We start from the raw sequence: 14,746 nt of genomic DNA on the forward strand, positions 1-14,746 counted from the left end.
AGCATGGTATGTTTGTTGGGTTTGCATTGCTGTGACCAAAATACCTAAATAAGAACAACTTAGAGGAGGAAAAGTTGATTTTGGCTCAGGGTTTCAGAGGTTCAGTCCATGGTTGTTCAACCCCATTGCTCTGGGACCAGGGTGAGGAAGAACAGCATGGTGCAAGGGTGTGGTGGAGGAAAGCTGATCCACTCATGGTGATCCAAAGCAGCCATGGCAGAAGGAAGGGGCTGCAGGGAAGAGGCAGCCTTCCAGGGCATGCCTCTAGTGACCCACCTCCTCCAGCCACATGTCGTCTGCCTACAGTTATCCCTCAGTCAGTCCATTCAAACTAGGATGGACTGATTAGGTTATGGCTCTTGCAATCCAATTATATTCCAGCATTAACACAGGTGCTTTGGGGGGAGGCATCTGATATCCAAACATAGCATGTGGAAATGAAGACAGTATTAAAATAGATATAAGTGAATCAAGTCAATGCACTAGGTTCCTTTGGCAACATTTGTTAGATTCTCATGATAGTATCAAGCATCTGACAACCATGAGGATCTCTCCGTTGAAACCAAGCACCTGTGAATGAAACTTTCACAGGAGGGTTGCTCTGCCCTTGTGCTACGCTGACCTCAGTACCAGTGCATACACCCTGGCCGGGCTAATGCCAATGGACAGGGCAAGCTGATTAGCTGAACTTGTCCCCTATTGAAATCATCTCAAAAAGGTTAGTGCTAGCTTAAAGAAGCCATTTGTTTTTTTAAGACCCCTCTTTTCTTCCAGGAAGAAAAAAAATCCTATAAAATAACTACTTGTAAAGTAATCATAGCAATGTGACTAAAGTCAGAGATTAAAAGGTGATGCAGCTGGTTAGTTGTGAATACAGCCTGGGAGGACTTGTCCTGTGTGCCCATGCCTCCTCCCAGACAGGCGGTGCTCAGTCTTGGAGCTGGCCCTCAGTCACCAGCCAGGCAGACCCCGTCTACATGGTTCTCTCCCAACTTTTCCTCCCATCATTGGTTCTAGGCGTCTCACCACATCTTTTGACCATGTCTTTGTACTTATCCTTTGTACGGGACCAGTTTTTGTGACTTTGGTATGTCACCTTCCCTGTTTGCATTACAGGTGGGAGTGAAGTTCAGGGTAGAGCGTATACTTAGCATGCAAAAGGCCCTGGGTTCAATTCCCAGCACAAATGAACACACACACAAAATGGTAAATAAAAAATAACATTATCCCTATAACTATTGTAATTACATAATTTGCATCTTCCCCGCAGATTTTCCATCTCTGGCTGTTCTAAGGACTGGCTGAGGCTGGTTCAACCTAGGCCTCCACGTCTCTATCCCAGCATTGTCCCATGCCCATTGTCCAGAGCAAATTTGCCTTGACCAGGGCCAAGAATGGAACAGTAGAAATGGCTACCTTGGGATCCTTCCTCCTCGCTGACCCCCAGAGTCTCTGAGAGCTGCATGGGGGAGGTGTGTAGGGCTCTTCCTCTGTGGAATTCTTTCAGCCAGGGAATGTGCCTAGAGGCCTTTCCTCCTCTAATTTTTAAAGAAAAATTCTCTTTTTTTTCCCCACGACTGGAATGACCATATGATTTTTCATTCCAATTGGCCTCTTTGGGCTGTGGAAGAGGGTGCTATTAATAATTATGCCTGGACAAGAGGCAGCAGGTAGGGACTGTCCCAGGCTAACTGGGGCAGACGGTGCCCTACCTCCTCGCCCAACCTTCTTAGTGATGCAGCCTGATTAGACCTCCATCCCTGGTTGCAGAATGCTGCTCATTATTCCTTCTTCAGCAGCACTTAGACTTGTCCACACAGGTACCCTGAGAGCAGAGGCAAGCTGATGTGAGATCCTGGTGACTGGCACAGAGCAAAGGGACTTAAAGCCTCTGACAGCAAACTTCACTGGGAAATAATAAAGGGCATATCAATTTTGTCATTTTACTTAATAATTCTCCTTGTTTTTCTTTTCTACTTTATGTGTGTGTGTGTGTGTGTGTATAAAATTTATTTTTTTTTAATTTAAAATTGATGTCCAGGAGACGCCTGCTTGCAGGTTTATCCTGTGCTTTTGCGTCCCTCTCGTATTACTGTACAGTCTGTGAAGCATGATATGACACTAGGCTTTCACCCAGTGCCAGTGGGGGCTAGAAACTCTCCATCTCTAAGGTGATTGTTGGCAAGAAGGTTGCACAGAGCAAGCCCTGGCTCAGGGTCTGGGCTTGCCTACACACTTGACTTTCCCTCGCCAGAGTCTTCTGATCCTTTATGTATAAGAAATAAATACAAGGCCAATAACTCTACCTCCAAGAGTGTTAGGGGGCTTCTGATCATACAATGCAAGCCACTGAATAGGATCCTCTGTTCCTTCTGGGGATGACCTTGAGCTTGACAATGGGCCAGCCAGGGGAGATTCTTCCCAGATGGGAGGTGTGGTGTGGGTCCCATCCCTCATTTCATTTTTTCCATAATTTGTGAAGAAACCAGAAAGCAGGTCCTGTGGCAGACAGACGTGGCATGCTAGAGCCTACACAACTTCCCCTGGAGAGAGGATGGGGAGGCAGAGCAGGGAGACTTTAGATGAACCTCCTAGACTCAGCTAAGCATGACCTGTTTTATCAGTGAGGTCTCAGCTAAGCAGAGAAGGTGAGGTGCTCATCCCTGTGATTCCAGTCCTCCCGTGCTTGCCTGGTCTGGCAAAGTCCCACACTACCCCCCCAATACATATATACATGCACACATGCATGTGCACACACACACTGACAGTCCTGTCCAAGAACACTAAGTTATTCTTCCTTTTTCCTCTGGAATCTGCAGCCGTTTGCCACGTCTGAAGGCTCAGCACATCCCGGAGTGCCTTCCTCCCTCCTCCACCTCCCTGCTGCAGACTTACAATTTCCCTGGAGATGAAAAGATAATTTGAAAATTAACTTCTTATTCCAGTCTTTCTTCATAGCTCCAGGGACTATTCTCAGATCAAAACACATGGGACCTGGGAGTTAATGACGAGGAGGGGGAAGGATGGGGACTCTGGGTTTTAGGTAGTGTCCTATGTCTCCATCAGAATGGTGGTTACCTGGGTGTGTTCACTTTAAGATGATTCATGAATCATGGATACTGTTTCCTGAATGTGTGTAACACTTCATTGTAAATTTAAATTTTAAAAATAAGCTCAAGAACTGACTGTAGCTTTGAAGGAAGGGTGAATATGGAGATCTGCTGTCTGGGTACCTTGTACCTCTAGCTCTTTTCTGGTTCTCAAGGGTTAATGCAGCCTGGAGCTGATGTTGGCCACAAGGGCTGTCATCGTCTTGGGGATGCTGGATTGAGGACCTGCATTGACTCTCTGCTCCCAGTGGGGAGGCTATATTGAAAGCATGTTTACCATAGATCTCATGCTGCCCCTCCTGAGGCTCTGGGAAGACTGAGTCAGGGGGTCCTTGGAAGGAAGGCAAAGTAGAGAAGAGCTCAGCAGGTAGAGACAGACAGATAAACCCTGGCTCTGCCACTATAGCCATGTGACCTTGGGAAAATTACATAAAGTTTCTAATCTTCAGGTTCCCCATTTGTAAAATGGGGCTAATAATAGTGCCTGTCCCATAAGTTGCTGTGGGAATTACCTATACTACATACAAAGGCTTTGGCTCAGGGCCTGGCAAAAAATTTAAGTACTGATTAAAGATTAAATGTTATAATCAAGTTACTTTATGTGAGAAAATTAAGGCAGAGAAAGGAGTATCTTATGGAAGGTCACGATGTGACGAGGATGAGAACTAGTATCTAGGGTCTTGTAGCACCTTAGAACTAGGGTGTCCTCCCTATGGCTTGCTGCTCTTTTCCCAGCTAGGGGCCCTGGACAGGACCAGGCTGCCATACTCAACTCACCCAGGTAGGTTGGGTGGTACTGTTCAGTGCACAACTTTTAAAGAGGGGACTGTATTGATGCAGTTTTGCTGATAGGGCCAATCTCTGGATTGAGGAGAGCTGGAGGTTCTCACTGTGAGACCAAGCACTGGGGAAGCTGAGACCCTCTTGAGTAACACAGAGTGTCTGCTTTGTGGGCAGGTGCCTCCTTGGGGCTCACAGTCCGGGAGTGGGTAGATGGAGAGATATTGAGGTATGATTACAAGATATAGGTTAATCAAAGGGGAAGCAAGGGAACTTATCACAGAGGTCCTGGCTCATCTGGGGTGTCAAGAAAGTGACATGGTCACAGAGGTAGTGATGCTGATGCTGAGGCTGGAAAATTGATTAGGAGTCATCTAAGAGGAGGGGCAGAAAAGAGCCTGAGTGAAGCCACTATGGTAGTTCAAGGGACTGGAGGATAGAAAGAGGCTGGTGTTGCTGTAGCATAGGTACAGAGTGCATGTAGGAGTAGTGAGCCAAACCCTCCTGAGCCATGCTAAGAATGCTGGGCTTTATGAGAACACGAGAAGCCTCTGTAGGGGTGAAGGTTGGAAAGTGAAGCAAGGAGATTTACCTTCTAGAATACCCTTGAGCCCTGAGAGCCAGCTCAGGTCCAAAGGTGACCACTTGGTGCAGGGCACAGGAGAGCTCTGGCAGCCTTGCAGAGCTCCCAGGGCCAGGGCAGCTGGAGCCCTTGGAGACCGATGCATCTTCATTTGACGTAATGCGTAACTGAGGTCAGGAGAGGAGGTGTGACTTACCCAACGTCACTCAATAATTTAAAGGCAGAGCTGGGTCTGGTTTCCAAGTCTCAAGCCACAATCCCTGTGGTGTGTGCAGTTGTCCCCTGCCTCACATGGCTCTCTCATGATATTGTGTCAAAGTCTTCCTGTTTCAAATGGACTGATAGGCTCTCGTTGAGCAGGAAATGTTTTAAGGTACCAAATACATCTTTGCAGAATGATGTGGACCCTGGATCTACTCTCCAATTCTCTCTTCTTCCTTCTTCCTTGTCCTTATTATTATCTTGGGAACTGCAGAATCTTCCTTCCCACCTGACCAGATCTATAGACCTCCAGACCTACTCAAATGGAGATCAAGAAGAGTTATGGGCAAAGGTCCTGATTCCAGCAGGGGCTGCTTGAAGCCTTCCTCCCCAATCCTACTGCTGGGTCTGCAAATCTCCAAAGCTTCTTGCTCAATTAGACCCTTTTGACAGATGATATCATAAACCTTTGAAATGAGAGGAAAACCCCAACGAGGCTGGAAGTTCAGGTGATTTAAATGCAGGTGACAGAGCTTCTGAACTGAGGGGCAGTATAAGCCACACAAACAATGAGCTGAGAGGTTAGTTGGGCTGCTGAGATGAAGGTGTGGCGGGGTGGCTGAAGACAGGCCTAGGGTGGGCATCATGGCAGACACCTCCTCTGAGGGCCAGGACTACATCAGCATTTGGGCCTTTCCTCAATCCTGCCCCAAACCCACATTAACCATTGCTAGAGTCTTTGGATTCCAGTCCCAGCCTTGCCTGAACCTGTGCTCCTAGAGTGGAGGCCTTGGGGTGGGAAGTGAACAATCACTAAACATCTAAGATGGGCTAGGCACCATGCTGGGGCCCTGTGGGGACAATGACTGGTACAGTGCTAGACTTTGGCAATGTATCAGCCAGGAGCTCTTTACACTGGGAACCACTCTCAGCATGGGGTAGCGGCTCTTCCCCTGAAGGGAATAGGTGTTCCTATGGTCAATCATCCCGGAAGGGGCCAGAAATGTGGTGAGCCTCAGGACAGGGTGAGGGGGAAACATACCTCTCCATACAGAGTCCATGGTAGGTCTGGGGCCAGTGTGACAGACCATGACAGTCTGGGGTGGTGAGCTGCCCTTGGCTTTGTGGAAGCCACCTGGGAGCCTCACTCCCACTGTTACCCATGGTGGAAGCAGCAGCTTGAGAGGCAGCAGATGAGGTGCCTTAGATAGTGCTAGGTGTTCCAGACACAGGGGGTGTGTCTGAGGGGCTGCCTGTCTTCTGAGAGGTGAAAACGACCAAGAGGGCCCTTGAACTAAGGCAAGTACTTCACCTTCACCCCTGGGTCTGAGACAGTCAGCAGTGGTGACAACTGTGCTAACAGAGAGGTGACCCCTGACATGTGAGTCAATACCCTAGGAAACGACTCAGAAAAGATGGGGGACATTGTGACAAAGGAAATCACCATTAAGTAAACCTAGGTCATGAAGGTCTTCGTGAAAAGGATGTACACAGTTCACTCTTCACACCTACGGGTCTGCATTCATAAATTCAACCAAGAGAGGATAAGAAGTATTTAAGGAGGAAGTTGGGTCTATAGTGAACCCCTGTGGGCTTTTTTTCTCGTCATTGTTCCCTAGCAAAATATTTCAACAACAATTTAAATGGCACCTGCATTTCATTAGGTATCCTAAGGAATCTAGAGATGAATTACAGCACACAGAAAGATATGCATAGGTTATATGCAAATACTACATCATTTTATTTAAGGGACTTCAGCATCTGCAGACTCTGGTGTTCTGAAACCAATTCCTCATGGATACTGAGGATAATTTTATTTTAAAAATTACAGGGACAAACCTCACTCTTGACCTCACTTTTCCGATACAATACCCTTTAAGGGAAATAGAGATAATTATTATCCCCACAGCACAGGTGAAAAAAAAAAACAAATATTCAGGGAAGATTTGCCAGTGATTCCCACCTGCTGTATGGTATAAATGAGTAAGTTAAAAAAAAAAAAAACTGGGGGAATATGCATGGGTTGCCAATTTTTATTTAATTGTCCTAAGCAAGGACATTAAGCGAAATTAAAAATAGCTACATCTACATTCATCATCACTTTTTGGTAAAAGAAAGAATATTGTAATGTCTCCCCCCCCCAAAAAAAAAATGTTGCAGACAATCTAATCAAAATAAAGCTCACTCTTTTAAGTTTGATAAAGTTATACTGTCTAGGGACCAGCTTGAGATGCTTATTTTTTTTCCACCTCCCTGGTGACTTCTGAAACATAGATTTGCACTTGGGCTAATTTGGGGAGTAGAGGTTAGGACTTGGCTCATGACCGTGAGAAAGGGGCAGGGCCAGCTCACCCCAGGTCTGAGTCCAAGCCCCACCCTTCAGCATGGCCTGGTCATTTGTACTCCACTGAAGTCAGGATCACAGAGGCTCTCAGAGCCCCCTCCAGAGCGCTCTAGGGAAGCAGCCAGGCCTCATCTGACTCTTTTCTCTCTCAGCTGATTTGGCTGAGATCTACCAGTAACATAAGGCTTGGCTGAGCTCAGTACCATATGTCTTTCTCTGTACCCAATTATGGCCCATAAAAATTCATTCCTTGTTAGGACTCATGAAGCTAAAAAGGAGGGTGACCCAGCTTGACCTTTTCTCCTTTAGGAAGCACATTGCAGAAGCTACCATACCACGCTGACGCAATGAGTATTTCTGCTCCCACCATCCTGCTTGGAGGAAACGCAGAACTGATCTCTGCCTGGCCTTCCCCACTCAACAGCTCACGTGGCTGATGGTTTCCCAAACTCCAGAGGACTCTCCTTTCCTCAGAGAATCACACAATGGTAGTGCTAAGGATCATTTAACCTGTTCCATTTACATGATGCAAATCAAGCACTAAGATCCGGGGGTCTTCTCGCTTCCAGCCAGAGTCAGGGCAGCATAGTCAATCCATGCATTAACTTAGGTTTGAAGCTAGTCCCCCTTCACCCAGCTGTGAGGCCTTGAGTGAATCTTCATTTCACTGAATTTCATTGTCCTCATGTGAAGAGTGGGCACTTTGGGTTCTTGCCAAGATTAACTAGGCCATGCCCAGGAAGCCCTTCACACTATGCTTGGCACATGATCCATATGGGCTCAGTACCTACTTCCTTTCATTAATCAATGGGCAGTTTGTTAATTTCTCTTAGGCTCAGTGTTCTCCTCTGTTCAGCAAGAATAATGATTGGATGATATGAGATGTGTAATACGAATGCATGTGTAAAGTTCAACTCAGTACTCAGAATATGGCAGGCACATGGGAGCAATTATTATCAGCAAGTGATCACGATCAGCTTCTTCTTTCTGTGTCCCTTTCTTCCTCATCAGATAAGTCTCAGTCTGGATAAGTGAATGGTGCCCTAGGCAGGGGGTATGTGGGTAGCATGGTACATGTGGGTAGGGGGCCATCAAGGGCAAGAGCCCATTGCTCTTCCTGAGCCCTGATGATGGTCAGTAGCCCTGGAGCCTGCAGGTGACATCCAACCCACGACTTGACACTCACTGAGCTGCTTGATCGGGGTCATCTGGCTAGCACAGCTTAGCTTATCTATGTGGACACCTATCTGTTTCTGCCCAGGTACATTCCTTTCAGGTAGAGGTGACTGTTATCCACCTGACTCATCTATCCCCACAGGAAGCCTATTCAGATGTGACCGCTGACCTTGGTAGGTTCCTCAGTGACTTCCCCTGGTCAGCAGGGCTGAAGAGAAGCACTGGACACTGTTGGCACATGTTATGCAAAGGGACTTCCTGGCCCTCACACGTCAGCTTGATGGAGGCTGACAAAGTCCTCTTGGAGCTGAGACCCCTGGCCTGTAGGAACGAGGGGCTCGTCCTAAGGGGTGGTTTGATGTTAGATCCTGTTAGTCTGGTTGCTGGTTAGGAGGACTGAGGCAGACAAGTGTATGTCAAATACCCAAGTCAGGATGCTTCCCAAAGACAAGGCCAAACAGATCCCAACCCAGCCAGCTGTTTCACAGAGTGGCAGAACCACCCCAGATCTGGAGAGAGACCTGGGTTCAGACGCTGACTCCACCATTGACTTAGGATATTTAAAACCTCAGTTTCCCTTTGTGGAAAATTAGGATAATCAAACACACCTTTTAAAACTGCTGTGAAAATTAAACTGGAAACTTGTGATAGTTCAGTGCCTGGATCATTGGCCTTATTGGATAATGACCCACTTAGGGCAAAGCACATGGAAAAGAGCCAGGCCAGGGGACGTCTCTGAGAGAAATTTTGCTGCCATGCATTGACAATGTCCCCGAAAGCCAGGTCGTTTGTATTCAAACCTTGGTTCTGTCTCTCATTTGTGAGTTTGTTAACCATTCTGTGCCTCAGTGTCTTTCTTTATAAGGATTTATGATGATTTATTATTTAATACAAAGTGCTTACAACAGTACCTGGTACCTAATAAGTGCTCAATAAATGTTGCTAATTAATAATAGAAGTAAGCATTGAACAACAGCCTAAAACAAATTCCTAAAGTGGAAGGCCCATTATTATTCTGTCTTTCCGAAATGACAGGTGGGCAAAAGGCTCGAGGCCTACATCTTTCTCCCACATGAACTCATCCCTGATCAGAGCAGGGGATGAGTTTATTTTATAACAATTATCCGCACTGCAATGCCTGCTATGTGCCAGTTCCTTTACAGACTGTTTTCCTTCTCACAACTTTCTGAAATAAATATTCTTATCCCCATGTTACAGATGAGAACACTGAGGCACAGAGAGTTGATGTGACTTGACAAAGGTACCCAGCCGGCAGGAAGAGAGGCAAGATTTTAATGCAGGTCTGTATTTGGCTCCACAGACAAGGCCGCTTTTCTCCCCTGCATGGAGCAGGGGGTGGGTTATAGGGTGTGTCTTGGAGTTCCTCAGCATTCATTTAGCTCCACTGCTCTGGCTGGGGTGATTGATATTTTAAAAACTGGAGGGTAGGGGAAAAAATACTAAAAATAATAAACAGTGATTCAGAGTGAGTCTTCACTTGGGCGGCTACGGGAAACTGGGGGGAAGCAACAGCCTTAGTCACTTTGGAATGACCGAGCCCCTGACTCATGGCAGCAGGTCACGCTGCTCAGGACAGAAGCCAGCACAGCTTTCAGTGCCAAAAAAGCAGGGGAAAGGTCTGGTGAGGGGGATGGGGATGAAAGGAACGAGGCGCTGGGCAAGAGCCATGTTCTGGAAGTGAGGAACAGGTTTGTCCTAGTCCCTATAATCACATCCAAGCTCCCGTCTATAGTTCTTCTCTTCCAACCTGAATTCTCTGTATGTGCAAACGTCTCACCCGCCAGCCAAAGAGGGTGACCTGTGATTTCCAGGATGCGGGCTCCTTCCCTTGACTGCCTGGAATGTCCTTGCCCTCTGCCTCAGGTGAGGCAACCCTCCCCACCCAAACTCCTGCCCTTGGGCCCAGCATGGAGGGCCCTCCTCCCAGGCCTTCTCTCAGGCCTTCAGCTCTGAATTCAGCCCCTCACTCCTCAAGTGCTTGTGGAGCACATGCTGTGTGTCAAGTTCCAAGTTAGATGTGGAAATCCAAAGATGTATTAGACACAGTCTCGTTCTCAGGAAACCTACACCGAGTGTCTGTGTCATGAGGGAATCAGGCATACAGGGTCTTGACAAGAGTCTCTACAAAAAAAGAGTGCTGTGATGTGGGGAGCCCAGGGCACTGCAGGGGGCTCTAACCCATGCTAGGAACCGGAGGGGGGTGGGTTCCCTGGGGCAGGTGAGGTTTGAGTTGAATCTTCAAGACTAGGAATTCATCAAGGAATGTTGGGGATGGATTGGGGAAGAATATAGAAAAATTGTTCTCTCTTCTAAGCTGCCAGAAACAAAAATCACAGAGCTGAGGGTTTTGCTCAGTGGTATAGCTCTTGCCTAACATGTTCTGGGTTTAGTCCCCAGCAATTAAAAAAAAAAGTAGGCAGGTAATAATATATGCTTATTGTATACAAAGGGAGGGGAGATGAATACAAAACATAGAGTTAAAATAAAAGCCTCAAAAATCCTTTTAAAACTTTGGAGTAATTCTTCTAACCCTGTTTCTTTAAATATATATGTCTAGACATACGTTAAAAATATCCAAAATATGTCCATCTGTTTTATAGGTTGTTTTTCACATTAACAATATATCCTAGAATCTTTCTATGTTTATAAATATTAGTCAACAGAACACAAAGGTCACCTCTGATCTGGCCTGAGAGGGGCTTTGTTTGGCTAAGGGAGGTGCTGGAACATTCTGAATTTGCACACCTAGCATGGGGGAATGCGCTGGTCAGTTCCCGTGGCCCCGCCTCCCCTTGTCTTCCATGAATGAGATCTGCTTCCCCAGCAGATCAGGCATTAGCATTTTGAGCCCCTAATCCTCAGCATTGGAAATCCAGGATCAGATTGGATTGACATGGCATCCTACCTGTGCTTCTCTTTTATCACTGCCCCTTTCCAGCCCCGACAGTGATTGATCGCACAGCTGCTGCCCTCTCTCCTCACCTGTGGGAGTCTCAGATAGGGAGTCTGCATCTGGTGCTGCTCTCCCTCCTCCCCTCTCTTCTGTTCCTCGCTGAGCCTGGCATAGCCCCATAGTGGCTCCTCCAGTTGGAGGTCACTAAACATTTGATGAAGGGATGAAGAAGGAGAGCTACAGGTCAGGGCTTGAGGTGAGATGCCCTCCATCCAGATCCTGCAGCCAGATCAAGGTCACGGGCTCCAGAGTAAGCCTGCCTGGGGTCAGATCCCGGGGGAACACTTACTAGGTGCTGTAGTTTAAATCTCAAGTGTCACTCAAAGGCCCATGTGCTAAAGGCTTGGTCCTCACTTGGCGCTGCAGGGTGGTGGAAGTTTTAAGAGGTGGGCCCGCTAGGAGGTCATTAGGTCATCAGGAGCAAGGTCCTTGAAGGTGGTTTGTGAGACCCTGCCTCTTTGTCTTGCTGTCTGTCTCTCACATCCCAGCCTCGAGGCGAGCAGTTTTGCTCTACCACATATTCCCCATCACGAGGAGCTGCCTCCACACAGGTTCCACGGTCACAGGGCCACAGATCACCGACTGAAACCTCTAAAACTGAGCCACAGGAAACCTTTTCTTTTTATCGGCTGGTTGTCCACGGTGTTTGTTGCAGTGATGGAAGGCCGACCAGCTCGTCTTTCCATGCTTCAGTTACTGGTGCCCATTGTGCTTGTCTCACCGGGGACCCTGAGGGTTCACCCCTTCAGTCAAAGACCTTAGAGCAGAACCCAGCACACAGCACAAACGCGAGCTGTGGTTTTCCTTCTTCTCACCCCTGTTGGCTCATGTGTGAGCTGTGACTGGCAGCTTGTCACTGAGGAAGTCTTTCTTTTTTCTCACCTTCCTCTCCTTCCTATTCCTGGGACACAGGCTGTCACTGTGGAGAGGTTTCTCTGGCCAGTCCCCAACTGACCAACAGGGATGGGTTCTCATTTCTTCAAAGAAGGATACTGAGAGTATGGCCCGCAGTTTCCAAGTCTTTGAAAATACTTGGATTAGATGATGGGGGGCATATTTTTCTATAAAGGGCCAGATAGTAAATATTTAAGCTTTTGGGTCACGCAGTCTCCGTTGCAACTGAGTCCTGCCCTTATAGCATGAAGGTAATCATAGACAATATGTAAGTAAATGGTCATGGCTATGTTTCAATAAAGCTTTATTTACAAAACTTGGCCAGCCAGATTTGGCCCATAGGTCATAGTACCCTACTCACAGGCTGGGTAGATCAATTACAAATCAATGCAGTCAGAATCTGTGGCCTCCTCCCTTGCTCTGAGACCCAGAGAAGCTCCTTCCTTACCACAAACTCCAGTTTTATTATTTATCAATACAGGAGATTAGGACAGATAATTTCCAAGAGCTCTTAGGTCTCTAAAAATGCCATAATTTTATAACTGCTAAGACTGTGTGCCACTGGGCCAGGCATGAACCTCTCTGGACCTCAATTTCCTACTCTGTAAAATGAAGGGGTACAGGGATTACTGAGCCCTGACCACAGCCTAGTAGGAGCTGGGGGGCTGGAAGGCCCCTGCTTTTGCTTTAAGGTGAGTCCCAGGAACCCAGCACACCAACTGTAGCCAAATGCTGGCCTTTCCTACTTCACCGCCCCTATCCCTGCTGCCTGGGAGCTCTGCAAGCTGTCACCCCGGGTCGGGCCAGAATTCAGCCAGGCTCCTGATGCAGTCAGGTGGCTCTTGGCTGCATTGCTAGCTTGGAAATCACTCTGCAGTCAGACTGCAACAACCAAATCTATCACTCCAGGCACTCAGATGAGATTGCACCAGGCCTCAGAGGCCCACGTGGGTCCCCACACCACAAGGCCAGCTTGTTGGCCTCTTTGTGGCTGGCATCCTTAACGGAGCCCCTCAGAGTCCTCCCTGTGCTCTTGCTGTGGCTAAAACACACACACACACACACACACACACACACACCTGTGCCGGGCACTCTCATGGCTTTTACATCCTAGGAAATGTCTTTAAGATCTAAGGAGAGTCAGGAAGCTCTTCTGACCCAACCAAATGCTGTTTTTATCCTCATAAAATAGGAGGCCAGCTTCTCTGGTGTGACCCACAACGATGCAGTCCTTAGAAGATGAATCGAGTTACCAGTGGGGAACTGCAGCATCCTTGTGGCCTGACCACTGAGGGACAGGCCTAGGGCAGCCTCGCTTCACTGGGAGCCGAGGTGCCCAAAGCAATGACACCAACATCAGCCGGGCAACTCCACCCGGCAGATGCCTCCACCCCACAGAGCCTGTGACGTCCACGCCTTCCCTGGGGTACCAGGATAACAAAGGCCATGTCCCAGCACTATTGTACCGCAGGGGAGGGCCGGAAACCAAGCGGCAGGAAGCTTGTTGCTATGGTTTCCTTGAGTGCACTGCCATAGAAATGCTTTCTAAATTTTTTTTAAAAGAGATTTCTGTTTTTTTTTTTTTTTCATTCTGTGTGTGTGTGTGTGTGTGTGTGTGTGTTTCAGGGAGAGGTAAAGAGGGAAACACTTATTTCAATATTTACTATAAGCTAGGCATTGAGATAGGCTTAAGTCTGTACAGCAAATAACTGGGCTTGGTAAGTATTCTCTCCATTTTGCAAATGAGGATATGGAAGCACAGAGGAACTAAGACACTTGCCCACAGACACACAGCCGGAAGAGGGGTGAGCCCGTTTTGACTAAGATCTCCATACTCCACCGTCTGTTCCCTTTCCCAGACAGGAGATCCTGTGACCCAGAGTATTGTTGGTATGAGGTCAGGCTCTGCAACAGGGAGTGGGGTAGAGGAGCAATGGACTAGGGTAGGGGTCAAATGAAAGAAATCATCCTGCTAAGGAATGAGGCCTCTGAAGGCTTATGATAGAATAAGGCTCTCAAGGGGTGGGGAGAGTAGAATTTGGCATCGAAGCATCTAAGAGTGAGGTGCATTATTCCCCATTAAAAGACTGTTTTCACATCTGTAAGATGGGTGAAGTAATCAGATCCGCCAGATGAGGCTGTTGTAAGGATTACGTGAGACTTTTCTGAGAGGGACACATGTATGTTAAGTCTTAAAAGAGAACTGGGAGTTGATCCAGGGAGAGGTGGAGAGGGGACAGAGTGGGAGGGACAGCAGGGACCTTCCCCGCCCCCCACCCCTCCAGTGCTGGGGATTGAACCCAGGGCTTCACACGTGCCAGGAAAGCACTCTACCAACTAAGCCACACCTCCAGCCCTTTTATAAACTTTATTTTGAGGCAGGGTTTTGCTAAGTGGCCAAGGCTGGCCTTACACTTGTAATCCTCCTGCCTCAGCCTCCCCAGGGGCTGGGATTATAGGCATGCACAGTGACTTCAGGGCATTTTTGAAACCTGTGATTAAAGTGTATATCCATGGCATAGAGGTAGCAAAAACTAGAAAGGCAGGTAGGATGAGGGATGGAGTGGAAATGAGGGCTGGGGCTGAGTAGTGTAGTGCTCTATGCCAAGGATCCCAGAGGTCACTGTCCGCTGGGGCAGGAGGAGGGAGCCACCAACAGTGGCCAGGAGGCACACTCGCAGGTG

Source organism: Marmota monax, unplaced genomic scaffold (genome assembly GCF_021218885.2).
Source record: "Marmota monax isolate L192 unplaced genomic scaffold, Marmota_monax_Labrador192_F-V1.1 WCK01_AAM20220418_F8-fsc00061, whole genome shotgun sequence".
NCBI classification, from domain to species: domain Eukaryota; kingdom Metazoa; phylum Chordata; class Mammalia; order Rodentia; family Sciuridae; genus Marmota; species Marmota monax.